The sequence below is a fragment of the Ranitomeya variabilis genome, chromosome 7, assembly GCF_051348905.1.
Source record: "Ranitomeya variabilis isolate aRanVar5 chromosome 7, aRanVar5.hap1, whole genome shotgun sequence".
NCBI classification, from domain to species: Eukaryota; Metazoa; Chordata; class Amphibia; order Anura; family Dendrobatidae; genus Ranitomeya; species Ranitomeya variabilis.
This window is the reverse complement of record NC_135238.1, coordinates 135,005,993-135,025,905: the sequence shown is the minus strand read 5'-3', so window position 1 is coordinate 135,025,905 and position 19,913 is coordinate 135,005,993.

Below are 19,913 nucleotides of genomic sequence, written 5' to 3'. Positions count from 1 at the left end.
TTACTCTTGTAAAAGTAAAAATTGGGGGGTGAAAAGATCATTTTTGTGGAAAAAATATGATTTTGTATTTTCATGGCTCTATATTGTAAGCTTCTGTGAAGCAGTTGAGGGTCCATAGTGCTCACCACACATCTAGATAAGCTCTTTGGGGGGGTCTAGTTTCCAAAATGGGGTCACTTGTGGGGGGGTTCTACTGTTTAGGTACATCGGAAGCTCTGCAAATGCAACATGATGGCCGCAGACCAATATATCAAAGTCTGCATTTTAAAACGTCACTACTTCCCTTCCGAGCCCCGATGTGTGCCCAAACAGTGGTCCCTCTTCACATATGGGGTATCAGCATACTCAGGACAAACTGGACAACAAATATTGGGGTCCAATTTCTCCTGTTACACTTGAGAAAGTAAAAAATTGCGGGTTAAAAAATCATTTTTGAGGAAAAAAAGGATTTTTTATGTTCACGGCTCTACGTTATAAATTTTTGTGAAGCACTTGGGGGTTCAAAGTGCTCACCACACATCTAGATAAGTTCCTTAAAGGGTCTAGTATCCAAAATTGTGTCCCTTTTGGGGGTTTCCACTGTTTAGGCACATCAGGGGCTCTCCAAACGCAACATGGCGTCCGATCTCAATTCCATTTAATTCTGCATTGAAAAAGTCAAACGGAACTCTTTCTCTTCCAAGCTCTGCCATGTGCCCCAAACAGCGGTTTACCCCCACATATGGGGTATTGACGTACTCAGGAGAAATTGCACAACAACTTTCATGGTCTAATTTCTCCTGTTACCCTTGTGCCAATAAGAATTTGTGGGCGAAAAGATCATTTTTGTGTAAAAAATACAATTTTTTATTTTCACGGCTCTGCGTTATAAACTTCTGTGAAGCACTTGGGGGTTCAAAGTGCTCACCACACATCTAGGTAAGTTCCTTAATGGGTCTAGTTTCCAAAATGGTGTAACTTGTGGGGGTTTTCCACTGTTTAGGCACATCAGGGGCTCTCCAAATGCAACATGGCGTCCGATCTCAATTCCAGCCAATTCTGCATTAAAAAAGTCAAACGGTGCTCCTTCTCTTCCAAGCTTTGTCGTGCACCCAAACAGTGGTTTACCACAACATATGGGGTATCGGCGTATTCAGGAGAAATTGCACAACACAGATGTAGGTTCAGTTAAACTCTATTTTCGTGCGGGCCCGCACAGTAATAGTTAAAAGCTGCCAGCCAATCGGAGGCTGGCAGCTGATGTCAGTGTGCACATCGCCGGCATATGACATCATTGTCATTCACTGGCAAGTCCACGCTGGAGATGCCTGGAGGGAACATCGCCACAGGAGCGCGGCCACGCAAGGAGAAAGTTTTTGTTTTTATTGAAAGTGGCAAGCCCGGGGCAGAATGAAGACAAGGGGCAGAATGGAGACACGGGGGCAGGATGGGAGACATGGGGGCAAGATGGGAGACACGGCAGACAGGATGGGAGACATGGGGCAGGATGTAAACACATGAAGCAGGATGGAGACATGGGGCAGAATGGAGACATGGGGCATTATGGAGACATGGGGCAAGAATGGAGACACAGGGACACGATGGGAGACACGGGGCAGGATGTAAACACATAGTGCAGAATGGAGATACAGGGATGGGATGGAGACATGGGGGCAGGATGGAGACACAAGACAGGATGGAGACAAATGGGGCAGGAATGTGGGGCAGAATGGAGACAGATAGGGCAGGATTATCGGGCAGAATGGAGACAGATGGGGCAGGAGGGAGACAGGTGGGGCAGGATGGAGACACATGGTGCAGGATCATGGGGCAGGAAGGGTACGATGGAGACAGATGGGTCAGGATCATGGGACATATGGGGCAGGATCATGGGACAGATGGGGCAGGATGGAGACAGATGGGGCAGGATGGTGAGATCATATGGGGGTAGAATGGATACTCATGAGGGCAGGATGGAAGAACATATGGCTGGAGCTAGAAATAAGATACATGGGGCCAAGATGGAGGATATTAATACCATAAGGGCTAATTAAGGGAGATTATTACTGCAGTGATGTATTTATTTTATTTTTTGAGGATACTGTTTTCAATGGGAGGTCCTATTACTTTGCAGAGCGACACTATGTCGCCCTTTTTTTCTTCATCTGGTGTAGTGTAGAAATTGGGAAAAAATTAAGTAATGTGTTCTGCAAGCGGAGCTCTAGATAACTGTGCTATTTCCTGCTGAGACAAGCCCTGCGTGGAAGAAGTGATGGCGGTCTGTGCTGGATGAAGATGAAAAGTGAAGATGAAGGACTTCACCTAGGGAGGTCACTGGTGAGTCAGTATGCTGCCTGTAGACTGACATGATACACCGTATACTATATACAGAGGTCCTGTGTACAATGTCACCAGTGATCACTATATTACCTTTACACTGACACTATATACAGAACTCCTGTGTATAATGTCACCGGTGATCACTGTATTACCTCTACACAGACTCTGCATACTAAGTAAAGATCTCCTGTGTATAATGGCACTTATGGTGATAGTGTTGTGTTTTTTTTTATTAATGATCATTATTGTAGTATTCAGTCACTATGTGGTGGTAATATGTTGTCTGGCCATGGTGTGGTGGTATTTGTTCCTTGTATGTGCTATTTTTTGGTCACTTTGTGGTGGTCATATGTGGTCGGGTCATGGTGTGGTATTTGTATCTTGTATGTGCTATGATTCTGTCACTGTGTGTTGGTAATATGTGGTCTGCTCATGTTCTGCTGGTATTTGTTCCTTATATGTGGTATTATTGGTCACCATGTGGTGGTAAAATGTGGTCTGGACATGGTGTGGTGGTATTTGTTCCTTGTATGTGGTATTCTTTATTCACTATGTGGTGGTGATATGGTGTCTGGTCATGGTGCGGTGGTATTTGTGATATTTTTGGTGATTTTAAAAATTGAAAAATAAATAAAAATATACCTAAATTGTATTGCATATTTTAACAAATGTTTAATAGGTTAGAGTAGAGTAGGGCCCAGCCAAAAGAGTCTACCTTGTCATGGTGGCAGATTTAAAAATTTTTTGGGCCAAAACAAGAGCTGCTGGCTATATGTGTGATCTGGTGATGGGAACTGTTAATGTGTCATTGGTGAGAAGTGGAGTTTTTCCAAGAGAGAGTGATGGTACTGCAGACAGTTTGAGGGGTGGAGGCGGGGCTGGGGTGGATCCTGGGTGGAGTCTCAAGGAGGCCATGAAAATGTTGCCAGTATGGGGCCCCGAAATTCCTAGTGGCAGCCCTGGTTACAGGATTGTAATGTATGCTATACTGATGGTCCGTATGACATGGAATGTTTTCTTTGCACTGTTCGATTTCAGAGTCAAATCTTAGCATGCTGCGAGATTTACTCAGACCGAATACAGTTAAAAAAAAATATGTACATCTACACTGTCTCATTGAATAACATTGGTCCAAGTGCAATCCGATTTATTAATCTGATTGCACTAGTCCAATTTACACACTAATGTGAGCGAGCCCTTACAGTAATTTGCAGACAGTTCTCTAGCTTTAAAAAAGAAAAATCATAAACACATTTTTACGGAAAGTGAAAAGAAAAGTTTTTGACAACTTTACAAGAACACACTCCTAGATGTCAGCGAGTTGGTTTCTGGCTGGGATTTCTTATGTTCATATGTCTACATATACATCCTAAAATATCTATTAGCTACTGATTTAAAAGAAAGCTATTTGCAGGTTTACATAACGCCATTGTCCCATCTCCTGATGATGACCAACATGTGGCGAAACATGTTGGGAGGAGAAGTGCTATAATCTTGTTTGTCCTAATCTGCCAACAAGTGCTGATCCCCCTGGGTGTCATTTTATCCATAACTTCTTAACAAATTAAAAGGATTAACATAATCTAGAGGCAGATTGAGGGCAATCTTTAAGATCTTTTCATACCCTCAATGTTTTAATTGTATTTAAAATAAAAGTAAATTTTTATGGTTTAATAGAGAGGTATTTTGGGGGGATTTACTCAATTTGGAAATATTTCATGTATCCCTCCAAAACCAAATTTGGTCCTCACAATTTGGTTTCATGTATTCAATAAGATTCTTTAGCCCTAAAGTCCTATCCTCGGGTATTGCTTCATTCTGCTTGTGTTGTCAGTCGAGCAAATACGTAACGTGGCCTCTCAGCCACTCCTAATACTTTTCTTATTCATGGTAAGACATTGTGTAAAAATCTACAGAAAATATTGCCTGTGGCAGTCAATTTTGAGATCAGTGCAGTTGGTTCTTCCCAAGGGATTTACTTGCATCATCTCCATCTGTTGTGCTGCTGTAAGAGAAGTGATGATTCAGAATGTAAATCTGTCTCCCCTTAGTCCCATCACCAGTACAAGGATCCCTCCATATAATATTCTAAGTCAGTTTTCTAATAAAAGTTTAAAAAACACACCTTATATAATATGACCTATCAGCTTACACAAGAATTACTCAATGCTTATTGTGCACATGGGCTAAATTAAAGGGGTTGGTTGTCCACTACCAAACCAATTCATTATCAATTCCTATGTTTCCCCCCAGTAAAATAATAACACCTATACTCATCTCCGGTGCCAGAACCATTCTAGTAATGTAACGCGATCCTCGCTGCCAATCAGTGATTTCTTCACTCTCCTTTTCTTGGGATGTACCTGACATCCTGAGGAAGTGAGAGCTGTGGCTACTGTCTTTCTTCCTTCGGATGTCTGATTTGTCCAATGGATGGGAGAGTGAAGCCAGTGATTGGCTGCAGGGATCTTGTGACATATTATTTTGTGAGTACCAGGAGAACCAGGCCAACACTGTTGGAACGGCTCCACCACCGGAGGCGAGTATAGGTGTTATTATTTTACTGAAACACAAGGATTGAGAAGGAGATGTCTGAGTAGTAGACAACCCCTTTAAGGCTACTTTCACACTAGCGTCGTACTCGGCCCGTCGCAGTGCAACGGGCCGACGTACCGACGCTAGCGTTGTTAGCGCTGCTCAGCGGGTGCAGCAGATGCAGATTTTCAGCGCATCCGCTGCCCCATTGTGAGGTGCGGGGAGGAGGGGGCGAAGTTCCGGCCGCACATGCGCGGTCGGAAAAGACGTTCCCGACGGAGCAAAAAACGTTGCAAGCAACGTTTTTTGCTGCCGACGGTCTGCCACAACACGACGCAACCGTCGCACAACGGTTGCGACGTGTGTCAATGCGTCGCAAATGCGTCGCTAATGTTAGTCAATGGGGAAAAACGCAACCTGCAAGCACTTTTGTTTAACAAAAGAGAAAAAATTGGAGTGACACAATCCACTAAAATTATGTAAAATCCAAAGAAATTTATTTGAATAAACAATTACATGTATGGCATTTTAAAATGTGCATAACAGCATATAAAAGGGCCTAAGTTGTGTTTAAAACAGAGACTCAGATGCAGCACCACATGCGGACCGACCAGACACCACGGTAAGAAACACCATAAAAAAGTAGATAAATAAATAAAGTGCTCGTGCAACTCAATAGTTAATCCTTTAGTGTGCTACTCCCAGGGATAGCCATAGAGGAAGTCAAAATGACTATTAATCCCAAATATATTCTCAGATATTACAGCCCCCCTTTGAAGAAGCCCACGCGAAACGCGCGTAGGGGTACACGTGCGGCCGACCTGACACGGAATGGGTGAGAATTAACCACTTTATTGAAATTGTATGCATGCTTACTATGGGAAGGCACTGAGAATATATTTGGGATTAATAGTCATTTTGACTTCCTCTATGGCTATCCCTGGGAGTAGCACACTAAAGGATTAACTATTGAGTTGCACGAGCACTTTATTTATTTATCTACTTTTTTATGGTGTTTCTTACCGTGGTGTCTGGTCGGTCCGCATGTGGTGCTGCATCTGAGTCTCTGTTTTAAACACAACTTAGGCCCTTTTATATGCTGTTATGCACATTTTAAAATGCCATACATGTAATTGTTTATTCAAATAAATTTCTTTGGATTTTACTTAATTTTAGTGGATTGTGTCACTCCAATTTTTTCTCTTTTGTTAAACATTCTGGGTGGAGTGTTTCCATGGCTAATGCCTGAGGTGGCCGGGATATATAGGCTCACGGCCACTGATATTTACAAATCACTATATATTAATTGTCCTAAAGGTCATTTTTTGTTTGCTGCAAGCACTTTTGCAGGATGCGTTTTTTCGCCAAAACTACGCATTGCGACGTATTGCAAAAAACGCTAGTGTGAAAGTACCCTAAGTATACCACTATACTGTATATAAAAGAACTGTATATATATACAGTACAGACCAAAAGTTTGGACACACCTTCTCATTTAAAGATTTTTCTGTATTTTCATGACTATGAAAATTGTACATTCACACTGAAGGCATCAAAACTATGAATTAACGCATGTGGAATTATATACTTAACAAAAAAGTGTGAAACAACTGAAATTTTGTCTTAAATTCTAGGTTCTTCAAAGTAGCCACCTTTTGCTTTGATGACTTCTTTGCACACTCTTGGCAATCTCTTGATGAGCTTCAAGAGGTAGTCACCGGGAATGGTTTTCACTTCTCAGGTGTGCCCTGTCAGGTTTAATAAGTGGGATTTCTTGCCTTATAAATGGGGTTGGGACCATCAGTTGTGTTGTGCAGAAGTCTGGTGGATACACAGCTGATAGTCCTACTGAATAGACTGTTAGAATTTGTATTATGGCAAGAAAAAAACAGCTAAGTAAAGAAAAACGAGTGGCCATCATTACTTTAAGGAATGAAGGTCAGTCAGTCCGAAAAATTGGGCAAACTTTGAAAGTGTCCCCAAGTGCAGTGGCAAAAACCATCAAGCGCTACAAAGAAACTTGCTCACATGAGGACTGCCCCAGGAAAGGAAGACCAAGAGTCACCTCTGCTTCTTAGTATAAGTTTATCCGAGTCACCAACCTCAGAAATCGCAGGTTAACAGCAGCTCAGATTAGAGACCAGGTCAATGCCACACAGAGTTCTAGCAGCAGACATATCTCTACAATAACTGTTAAGAGGAGACTTTGTGCAGCAGGCCTTCATGGTAAAATAGCTGCTAGGAAACCACTGCTAAGGACAGGCAACAAGCAGAAGAGACTTGTTTTGGGCTAAAGAACACAAGGAATGGACATTAGACCAGTGGAAATCTGTGCTTTGGTCTGATGAGTCCAAATTTGAGATCTTTGGTTCCAACCATCGTGTCTTTGTGCAACGCAGAAAAGGTGAACGGATGGACTCTACATGCCTGGTTGCCACCGTGAAGCATGGAGGAGGAGGTGTGATGGTGTGGGGGTGCTTTGTTGGTGACACTGTTGGGTATTTATTCAAAATTGAAGGCATACTGAACCAGCATGGCTACCACAGCATCTTGCAGCTGCATGCTATTCCATCCGGTTTGCAGTTAGTTGGACCATCATTTATTTTTCAACAGGACAATGACCCCAAACACACCTCCAGACTGTGTAAGGGCTATCTGACCAAGAAGGAGAGTGATGGGGTGCTATGCCAGATGACCTGGCATCCAAAGTCACCAGACCTGAACCCAATCGAGATGGTTTGGGGTGAGCTGGACCGCAGAGTGAAGGCAAAAGGGCCAACAAGTGCTAAGCATCTCTTGGAACTCCTTCAAGATTGTTGGAATACCATTCCCGGTAGCTACCTTTTGAAGCTCAGCAAGAGAATTCCAAGAGTGTGCAAAGCAGACATAATTTCAGTTGTTTCACACTAATTTGTTAAGTATATAATTCCACGTGTTAATTCATAGTTTTGATGCCTTCAGTGTGAATGTACAATTTTCATAGTCATGAAAATACAGAAAAATCTTTAAATGAGAAGGTGTGTTCAAACTTTTGGTCTGTACTGTATATACAGTATATATATATATACTGTATATACATATCTATATATATATCTATATATATATCTATCTATATATATATATATATATATATATATATATATATATATATATATATATATATATATATATATATATATATATATACACAGGGCTGCCACTAGGAATTTCAGGGCCCCATACTGCCAAAATTTTGGGGCCCCCTTGAAACTCTGCCCTAGCTCCGCCTCCACCCTGAACCTTCCATAGTTCCTCCGCCCTCTTTTGGAAAAGCTCCACTTCTGGTGAATATCGGTCTGCACTTGGACCGCGGTGCATGGACCGGCCGCGGGTCTCCTGACCTGAACTCAGCAGCCTCACAGCATGTACGAGGATGCTGGTCAGGAGATCGGTGCCCATTTCATGCACTGTTGTGCGAGCACAGACCGATAGCCCCCTTTCAAAAATTACACTGCCATAATAATAAAGATGTTTCCCGATCATATATACCAACTTGCATCTATAATTCCCCACCCCCCTTCCAAACCCCAACAAAAACTTTAAGTTACTGGATGATCCTGAGCTGCTGCCTGATGTTATAATTGGGCATTTGTTTTTGAAGCACGTCAGGATCATCCAGTAGCTTATACATTCCACTAGCCTCCCCCTGGACCCTGTTGTATGCGGCCCCCAGTCCCCACTAGCCTTCCATCATTAGCCACAAAATACCAGTCCAGCCGCAGCCACAGTGAGCCACCTGAAGTCTCTTCTCACCGGAGAGACTCACCCTGCTCGTCCACCCGCCGCCTTACCCTACTCGTCCGTCCTCCACTTCACCATGCTCTTCCGCCCGCTGCCTCACCTTGCTTGTCCACCTGCCGCCTCACCCTGCTCGTCTGCCTGCCGCCTCACCCTGCTAGTCCGCTCGCCGCCTCACCCTCCTCATTCGCCCGCCACCTCATCCTGCTCGTCTGCCCGCCGCCTCACCCTGCTCGTCCGCCCGCCGCCTCACCCTGCTCGTCCGCCCGCCCCCTCACCCTGCTAGTCCGCCCGCCGCCTCACCCTGCTCGTTCGGTCCGCCCGCCGCTTTCCGCCTACTCATCCATCGCCCTCAGTCATAAGAAGAGAACGGAAGAAGCGATGACCTCCAAGACCACCCAACCTGCAACAGGGAGAAGGGGTTATGCCACAGTGCCCACCGGACGGGGTCACACAGGGGAGAATGAGATACAGCTCAGCAGACAGTATCACACAGGAGAGGATTAGATACGTGGCTCAGCAGACAGTATCACAGAGGAGAGGATTAGATACACAGCTCAGCAGACAGTATCACACAGGAGAGGATTAGATACATGGGTCAACAGACAGTATCACACAGGAGAGGATTAGATACATAGCTCAGCAGTCAGTATCACAGGAGAGGATTAGATACACAGCTCAGCAGTCAGTATCACACAGGAGAGGATTAGATACACGGCTCAGCAGACAGTATCACACAGGAGAAGATTAGATACACGGCTCAGCAGTCAGTATCACACAGGAGAGGATTAGATACACGGCTCAGCAGTCAGTATCACACAGGAGAGGATTAGATACACGGCTCAGCAGTCAGTATCACAGGATAGGATTAGATACATGGCTCAGCAGTCAGTATCACACAGGAGGTGATTAGATAAATGGCTCAGCAGTCAGTATCACATAGGAGAGGATTAGATACATGGTTCAGCAGTCAGTATCACACAGGATAGGATTAGATGCATGGCTCAGCAGTCAGTATCACATAGGAGAGGATTAGATACATGGTTTAGCAGTCAGTATCACACAGGAAAGGATTAGATACACGGCTCAGCAGTCAGTATCACACAGGAGAGGATTAGATATACTCGGATCAGAAGACAGTCTCACACAGGAGATGATTAGATACATGGCTCATCAGGTGAGATCACACAGGATAGGATTAGATACAGCTCAGCAGACGGGATCACCGGAGAGAGCGAGACTCACCCTGCTCCCCGCCTCCACCTGCTCGTTCGTTATCCGCCGTCCCCTCCCGCATGACACACCGCACGCTGATCTGCTCCGGAATGAGGAAGTAGAGCAACGTGTGACGTCAGGAAGGACCATGATGCACCCGGGCCAGCCGCAGCTTAAAGGTACAGTGCCAATTAACGTTTGCCAGATGCATTAACAATGTAGGTGTAACTTTAAAACACCACAGTGTTGTTATGCATCGGGCATTTGGGAGCCTTGAACAAAATGTCCAGTGGCCCGATGAGGAGAATCAAAGAGTGGGGAGCCCGAACGGACCTGCCAGCATGTTCGGGCCCCCCTTTCTGCTTCTAATCACTGGGCCCCATACGGTAGTAAGGGCAGTAAAGCCCTGATGGCGGCCCTATATATATATATATATATATATATATATAAATATACGGTATGCTTTTCCTCTTATAGGCCACGATTTATCAAAGTGTTTCCTGGTAAAACACTTTGAAAAGACGCAAAATTTTGGCACAACTTGTAGCTGGTAAAATTTTTTGCAATTTTTGTAATTTTTAAGGTCTGTCCCATCCAGATCTGCCAAAGTGGGTGGTGTATGAACGGTGCAAGGTTTGTTGTTAGCCACCCAACAAATTCTTCAATAATTATACCATTTAAGTGGCATAACATAAGCTAAAATGTACTCCAGTCCCTGGTTTACATAGCATTTGCCACTACGTTCAGTTTCACTGTTGGGCTTATGTCCAAATCCCTGCAAAATGTGATTTGGGCATATGCAGTGACAGGGCCGTTGACTACAATAAAGCAGATGAAGTCACAGTGTGCTCTTTTGTACATCATATACTTAGTTGAGGTGGGCAGCAAGATATAGCTACGGTAACTATATTTTGCTGCTTTCCTCCAGTAGGGGTTTATGGCCCTCTTGGCACAAATGTTTGAATCCCATTTTGCGAGTTTGGATTTAAAAGGGTATTCCCATCTCCAAGATCCTATTCCAATATGTAGTAGGTGTAGTAATAATAATATTAGCAAATACCTCCAATTAGAAATGTAGCATACAGTGGGTACGGGAAGTATTCAGACTCATTTAAATTTTTCACTCTTTGTCTCATTGCAGCCATTTGGTAAATTCAAAAAAGTGCATTTTTTCTCATTAATGTACACTCTGCACCCCATCTTGACTGAAAAAAAAAACAGAAATGTAGAAATTTTTGCAAAATTGAAATATCACATGGTTATAAGTATTCAGACCCTTTGCTCAGTATTGAGTAGAAGCACCATTTTGAGCTAGTACAGCCATGAGTCTTCTTGAGAATGATGCAGCAAGTTTTTCACACCTGGATTTGGGGATCCTCTGCCATTCTTCCTTTCAGATCCTCTCCAATTCCGTCAGGTTGGATGGTGAATGTTGGTGGACAGCCATTTTCAGGTCTATCCAGAGATGCTCAATTGGGTTTAAGTGAGGGCTCTGGCTGGGCCAGTCAAGAAAGGTCAAAGAGTTGTTCTGAAGACACTTCTTTGTTATTTTAGCTGTGGGCCTAGGGTCATTGTCTTGTTGAAAGGTGAACCTTCGGCCAATTCTGAGGTCCAGAGCACTCTGGAAGAGGTTTTCATCCAGGATATCTCTGTACTTGGCCGCATTCATGTTTCCTTAAATGGCAACCAGTAGTCCTGTCCCTGCAGCTGAAAAACACCCTCATAGCATGATGCTGCCACCACCATGTTTCACTGTTGGGATTGTATTGGGCAGGTGATGAGCAGTGCCTGGTATTAAGAGCCCTGCTGCAGACTGTGAATGTGTTACAGAAGGACAGAGAGAGAGTAAGGAGCGCTGCAGTGAGCATACTTGCCGGAGCGCTGGACCTGAAACACGTGACCTCCGGGGGAATGGATGGAGGTGGAGCCAGTCGCCGAGTGGCGGCGGTGACCAGCGGAGCCGGAGAGTAATCTAAATGTGCTAAAGTCAAGCCGGGAGGTCGATGAAGTGCCAAAAGGGTCAGACGTAAGCGTGGTCAGGACATAGCAAAAAGGTCGGTGAGCTCAAGATAGCGGTGCAGTACAAACGGGGCAGACAGGAGGGAAGTTAGAGTACCAAGCCGAAAGTCAGAGACAGAAACAGACAATTAACACAGAGTCACAAGGCAAAGCACAGAATGAGAAAACAGATCGAGTCATACACAAGAAAGCAAACGGACTAAACAGTATGCAAGCACACCAGGGGATCAGACACACAGCCAAGACTGATGTATCACTGACAAGGATCCCCAGATGAATACGGGTAAATATAGCCCTCCCCAAAACAGAAGAAGGCTATACAAATTAACACTGAGAGGACAGGGAAGGAACCCTGTCCACAACCATGACACCTGGCTTTCTCCACATATACCGTTTAGAATTATCACCAAAAAGGTCTATCTTCCTCTCATCAGACCAGAGAATATTATTTTTCATAGTCTAGGAGTCCTTCATGTGTTTTTTAGCCATCGCTATGCGGGCTTTCATATGTGTTGCACTCAGGAGAGGCTTCCTTCGGGCCACTCTGCCATAAAGACCTGACTGGTGGAGGGCTGCAGTGATAGTTGACTTTGTGGAACTTTCTACCATCTCCCTACTGCATCTCTGGAGCTCAGCCACAGTGATCTTGGGGTTCTTCTTTGCCTCTCTCACCAAGGCTCTTCTCCCACGATTGCTCAGTTTGTCTGAACGGCCAGGTCTAGGAAGACTTCTGGTGGTTCCAAACTTCTTCCATTTAAGGATTATGGAGGCCACTGTGCCCTTAGGAACGTTGAGTACTGCAGAAATTCTTTTGTAACCTTGGCCAGATCTGTGCCTTGCCACAATTCTGTCTCTGAGCTCCTTGGCCAGTTCCTTTGACCTCATGATTCTCATTTGGTCTGACATGCACTGTGAGCTGTGAGGTCTTACATAGACAGGTGTGTGCCTTTCCAAATCAAGTCCTATCAGTTTAATTAAACACAGCTGGACTCCAATGAAGGAGTAGAACCATTTCAAGGAGGATCATAGGGAAATGGACAGCATGTGACTTAAATATGAGTGTCTGAGCAAAGGGTCTGAATACTTATGACCATGTGATATTTCAGTTTTTCTTTTTTAATAAATATGCAAACATTTCTACATTTCTGTTTTTTTCAGTCAAGATGGGGTGCAGAGTGTACATTAAAGGGGTTGTCCACTACTTTCAATTAACCCCCATTGTATCCCCCCGGAGCCCCTAATGAATTTTGTAAATACCTTGTGTTGCCTTTTTTGCCTGTGCAGAAATCCAATTAAAACGAGTGTCGCACGACAATCTCCCGTGGAGAGCAGCAGGATCAGCTGATGTGACCGCTCTCCAGGGGCTCCAGGAATACAATGATGGAAGGTATCCTTCTGCAGTGTATTTCCCACAATGTATTCCTACGCCCCTGTGAGAAGATAGTCCCTAGTTTCACTTCTGGCACTGCTGTGTGGGAAAATTCCCACGCAGCTTTGCCATAAAGTGAGACCCTGAACTGAGGTAACCTTTTCAGTGATGCACTGCAGGAGCCATTGACTCTTGTCAGTGTGTCACTGAAGGTCTATAGAGCAGTGACATCCCCCGATGTCACTGTTCTATTGGGGAGATCGTCGTGGGACATTCGTTATTAATTGGACTACAGCGGACAGGTAGTATACGGTTTATTATTTTTAATTTTTTGCAGACGATCGAGTATGGTAAGTATGGTGAAATTAAGAATATTAAAATACTTTTTTCTGGCTGTCTTTTTTTTAACCCTTTCACTACTCTAGGATTAATAATGGATAGGCGTCTTATTGACATCTCTCCATTATTAACTGGGCTTAATGTCACCTTACAATAGCAAGGTGATATTAACCCCTTATTACCCCATATCCCACCGCTACACGGGAGTGGGAAGAGAGGGGCTAAGTGCCGGAATTGGTGCATCTTACAGATGCGCCATTTCTGGGGCGGCTGCGGGCTGGTATTTGTAGCCAGGAGGGCCAATATCCATGGCCCCTCTCTAGGCTATGAATATCAGCTCGCAGATGTCTGCGTAGCCTTTCTGGATATAAAATATAGAGTGACCCCACGTCATTTTTTTGGGGGGTCCCGCTATTTTACTAGCCAGTAAAGGCTACGCAGACAGCTGCGGCCTGATATTCATAGCCTGGGAGGGGCCATGGGTATTAACCCCTTCCCAGTCTACAATTGGCCCCCGGCCGTCAGCTTTCCCCCTCTGGCGCAGAAAATTGCGCCATTTTTTTTAACTGAAACATATTGTTCATTAACCCCTTTCTGCCAGCTGATGGAATAGTATGTCAGCTGGCAGTATCCCCGCTTTGAGGTGGGCTTCGGCGGTGAGCCCACTTCAAAGCCGCAACATGTCAGCTGTTTTAAATAAAAAAAATTACATAATCGCTAAATGGCATAGCGAGAAAAAAATTCAAAAGCCAAAATTATGTTTTTTTGGTCACCGCGACATTGCATTAAAATGCAATAACGGGCAATCAAAAGAACGTATCTGAACAAAAGTGGTATCATTAAAAACGTCAGCTCGGCTTGCAAAAAATTAGCCCTCACCCAACCCAATATCTCAGAAATATAGACGCTAAGGGTATTGGAAAATGGCGCAATTATTTATTTATTTATTTTTTAGCAAGTTTGGAATTTTTTTCACCACTTAGGCCGGCGTCACACTAGGCGTATGAAAATACGGTCCGTTTTTTACGGCCGTAATACGCAGTACTTGTCCCAAAACACTGTTCCGTATTCAATGCGAGGATGCGATTTTTACGCACAAATTTATCCGTGTGTCATCTGTATGGCATCCGTATGGCTTCCGTTCGGCGTTTTTTTCTCGCAGGCTTGCAAAATGGACATATCATGGATCCATCGGCTCAAATATTCTTAAAAACATATATACAGTCTATATATATATATATATATATATATATATATATATATATATATATGTCAGTGAGACACATATACTGTATATATATATATGTATATATATATATATATATATATATATGTATATATATTTATAATTAATTCAGCGCTAGATAGCAGAAAAGCTGGTAATTGAATTGCCGGCTGTTCCTATCTCCTTCATATACCCGACAGGATATGAGACATAGTTTGCATACAGTAAGCCATCTCATATCCCTTCTTTTATTACATATTCCTCTTTACTAATGTAAGACGTGTCTCTGTGTAAAATTTTGGGGCTCTAGCTATTAAATTAAAGAGTTAAATCCCGGAAAAAATTGGCGTGGGCTCCCGCGCTATTTTCTCCGCCAGAGTGGGAAAGCCAGTGACTGAGGGCAGATATTAATAGCCTAGAGAGGGACCATGGTTATAGGACCCCCCAGCTAAAAACATCTGCCCCCAGCCACCCCAGAAAAGGCACATCTGGAAGATGCGCCTATTCTGGCACTTAGCCTCTCTGTTCCCACTCCCCTATAGTGGTGGGATATGGGGTAATGAAGGGTTAATGTCACCTTGCTATTGTAAGGTGACATTAAGCCAGGTTAATAATTATGACACCTATCCATTATTAATCCAATAGTACGAAATGGTTAATAAAACACACACACATCGTTAAAAAGTATTTTAGTGAAATAAAGACACATGGTGTTTTAATATTTTATTATACTCTTAATCCACCTAAAGACCCTTGTCACCTGAAACAAAGTTAAAAAAAACAAACAACAATATCCCATACCTGCATTGAATGACTGGCTTTTCTGCTATCTAGCGCTGAATTAAATATATATGTCTGACTGACATATATATATATATATATATATATATATATATATATATATATATATATATATATATATACCTATTCTATGTGTACACATTTATTCTACCTATTCTATTCTGTCAGTGTGATTTTACTGTACACCGCGCTGAATTGCCGACTTTTCTATAGAACATCGGTGCGTATTTCTCGCAAGTCACACGCATGGTCCGTGTGTAATCCGTAATTTTCTCGCCCCCATAGACTTTCATTGGTGGATTTTTTGCACAATACGCTGACAAACGCAGCATGCTGTGATTTTCTAAGGCCGTACAAGACCGTATAATACGGATACGTAATATACAGCAGATAAGATGTGCCCCATAGAGAGTCATTGGGCCATGTGCAATGCGTATTTTCTGGACGTACTTTCTGCGCTCATACGTCCGTAAAACTCGCTAGTGTGACCCCGGCCTAAAAAAGAACCTAGGCATGTTTGGTGTCTATGAACTCGTAATTACCTGGAGAATCATAATGGCAGGTCAGTTTTAGGCTGTGTGCACACTTTGCAGATTTGGGTGCAGAATTTTCTGCACAAAATCTGCATCTCCTGGCAGAAAACGCAGCTGCGTTTTTGCGTGGTTTTGATGCATTTTTGGTGCGGTTTTGATGCAGTTTTTGGTGCAGTTTTTGCGTGGTTTTGATTCAGTTTTTGATGCGTTTTTATGCAGCTTTTGGTCCGGTTTTTGGTGCATTTTTTATGCAGTTTTTTTTGCATGTTTTTGATGCAGTTTTTGGTGCGTTTTTTGCGCGGTTTTGATGCAGTTTTTGGTGCGTTTTTTGAGCGGTTTTGATGCTTTTTTGATGCAGTTTTTGGTGCAGTTTTGGTGCGGTTTTCGGTGCGGTTTTTGCATGGTTTCGATGCATTTTTTATTCATTTTTTGTGCGGTTTTTGCACGTTTTTAATGCATTTTTTATGTGTTTTTGATGCAGGTTTTGATGCAGTTTTTGGTGCAGTTTTGATGCGTTTTTTATGCAATGTTTCGTGTGGTTTTGAGTGCAGTTTTGATGCGTTTTTGGTGCATTTTTTGCCCGGTTTCATTGCATTTTTTAATTAATTTTTGGTGCGTTTTTTGCGCGGTTTTGATGCAGTTTTTGGTGCGGTTTGATGCAGTTTTTGGTGCAGTTTTGATGCATTTTTGGTGCGTTTTTTGCACAGTTTCGATGCATTTTTTTATTTGTTTTTGGTGCGGTTTTTGCCCGGTTTTTATGCATTTTTGTGCGTTTTTGTATGCGAGTTTGAAAGCTAAATAAAGATGTATTATTGAACAAAAAAAAAGATTTGGGATGTCATTATTGTCCAACCTCCTCTTTTACATTTGTCCAACCCGCACTCCATTACACACACAGATAGACAGATAGATGATAGATGAGATGGATAGACAGATCTATATATAGATAGATCTATAGATGCATACATCTATCTATTCATATATCTATCTATAGATATATCTGGATAGATATATCTATTGATAGATGTATGGATAGTGTAGGGTGCGTTTCCACTGTCCGGATTACATCTGGATTAGCTGCAGATTGTATGCTGCGTACTTGTAGTCCCATCGAATGATGCCTGCAGACACACCCCCAAAGACCCCCCCGCACAGCCCCGCTCACACCCGAACAGTCCCGCACAGCGCCACACACATCCGAACAGTCCCGCACACACCCGGACAGCCAGACACACACCCACACAGCCCCACACACACCCGAACAGTCCCGCACACACCCGAACAGCCCGCAGACCCCGCCCGCACACACATACACGCACACCGTCACCGCCCACACACTTCCCACCTCCCGAACTGCAGTGTTTCTCGGACCCACATCCGCAGCAAAACTGCAGATCTTTTTTACATCTGCGGTTTTGCTGCGGATGGGCCCGACTCAATGAAAGTCTTAGGGTGCAGAAACGCTGCAGTTCGGCACAAAAGAAGTGACATCCTGTGGACAAAAAAAGCTGCGTTTCGGGGGGCGGGTTTATCCGCAGCATGTGCACAACAAGTCTGCGGCTCCCATAGACTTACAATGGTTGAGCACTACACTGCGGATTTGATGCAATTCCGTGTGGCAAAAATAGCTGCAGATCTGCAATCAAATCCGCAACGTGTGCACACAGAGCGATAAACGAAAAAAGCTCCAGGGGGTGAAGGGGTTTAGAAACATGGATATGGACATATCTATGGAAATAGACATCTATCTATCTATCTATCTATCTATCTATCTATCTATCTATCTACAGTATCTATCTATCTATCTTTCTATCTATATCTATCTATCTATCTGTGTGTAATGGAGTGTGGGTTGGACAAATGTAAAATAGGAGGTTGGACAGAAATGACATCACAAATCTTTTTGAAGCTAGAGGAGGGAGAGGAGGGAGGGGTTGGGGTGTGTTTTGGAGTGGGTGTGATAGGTTCGGGCTTAGTGGCAGTGCAATGTATCATGGAACTATTGGTATTAATAATGGTATTAGAGCACAATAAGTCAGGAGAAAGGAAGTTGTCGATTAACCCAATGAGAGCTGGATCCAGCACTGAAGATGTGCTGCTACAGCATGATAAAAGGTAATATTGCTAAAATAAACACAGTGGATGTTTTCAGTGGCACATAATAGCAAGATTTATGAAAAAAAAAGTTATTGTAGTGGACAACTTCTTTAATGAGAAAAAAATGAACTTTTTTGAATTTGCCAAATGGCTGCAGTGAAACAAAGAGTGAAAAATTTAAAGGGGCCTGAATACTTTCCGTACCCACTGTAGTTCTTCTGATTCGCTATGTCACTTACACCTTGTGCAGGGCATTGCAGTGTCTTAGGTATCCATGGTTATGACCACTATAAGCTAAGAACTAGCTAACTGTCATTATATGAGTGGTCATGACCATGAATACCTATGCTACAGCAATGCCCTACAAGGGGTAAGTGACGTAGCTTATCAGAAGAATTATACTACATTTCTGATTGGATGTATTTGCTAATATTATTATTATTATTACACCTACTACATATTGATATAGGATTTTGTAAATGAAAATACCCCTTTGAGCCCCAACGGAGACACTGAACATAATGACAAAAGCTATGTGAACCCAGCCTATGGCTCCTCTTACTCCTGCACACCCATCATGAAGACTGGCATATGAAACACCAGTCTTAATGAATTGAGTCATCATAATCTTTCACCTGCAGAATCTGCTGTGGGCACAGCTAGACCCATGTTGAAGATGCTAGACTTACTCTGCAGAGTCACCTATGTTTAATAATGCTTCTGAATCATTTCTTAGCTTAGGTTCATTATTTCCCACCCAATGCACATTATCTTTTGAGTAAATGAAGATAAGCGATCTGAAGGAGGAGTCCAGTGATAAAAAAAAAAATCTATTCTTTGTGTGAAGAAAGCTCCTTGGTTTGAGGAGAGTAGAAGACATAACCTTGAGATTCCTGTAAATCCAATGTGCTTTTTCATCAAGAAATGTATCCAATTTCAGCTGATATTCTCTTACTGAATCTGCAGTCATTACTTACAAAATGACATTTATTGTTAACAATATAAACCTTCTCTTGACCAGGGGGTCACATCCGATACTGCTTGCACCCTGAGCCATTTAACCCTTTGCCCTCCCAAGTAGCATGTAATATAAAGCAAGACATCTCTCATTTTGATGAGCTAGCACTATAATGAGCTGAAGGTGTCCCTATCTTTATTGGAGCAGTAACTAGGAGACACTATCACATGAAGCCTTTATACTGACAGATTAGGTAAAATAGTGAGTAGGCATCAAAAACCCAAGCTTGCAATACATGTACACGTCAGCAAATTGCACAGTATCTAAAGTATCATCTAGCACATATCAGTTTTATTTGAGAATGATAGCACCGTGACACGTGGTTTTTTCAAGATGATTACATTGATACATGCGATAGAAATCTGCATGTTGAATCCAGGACAGAAGCAAAGGGAATATCTGCAATTATATATAAAGGGAAGTCCTAAAAGTGGTTTTCTATTCTGATTCTCTGCTTGTAGCTGGATATACCATAAATCCTATATCATGTAGTTTGGTGTTTTGTTACTAGATAATGGAAATATCTTAATCCCCAAGTCATGTATTCTTCATGCAGACAGTAATGTGAATGGATAAAAGTGGTTGCTCTATTAGTCTTTTCTTGTGGGTAAAATGACCAACTAATAGTGTAGCATATGAACGAAGAAGTGGGCATCATTCCACATA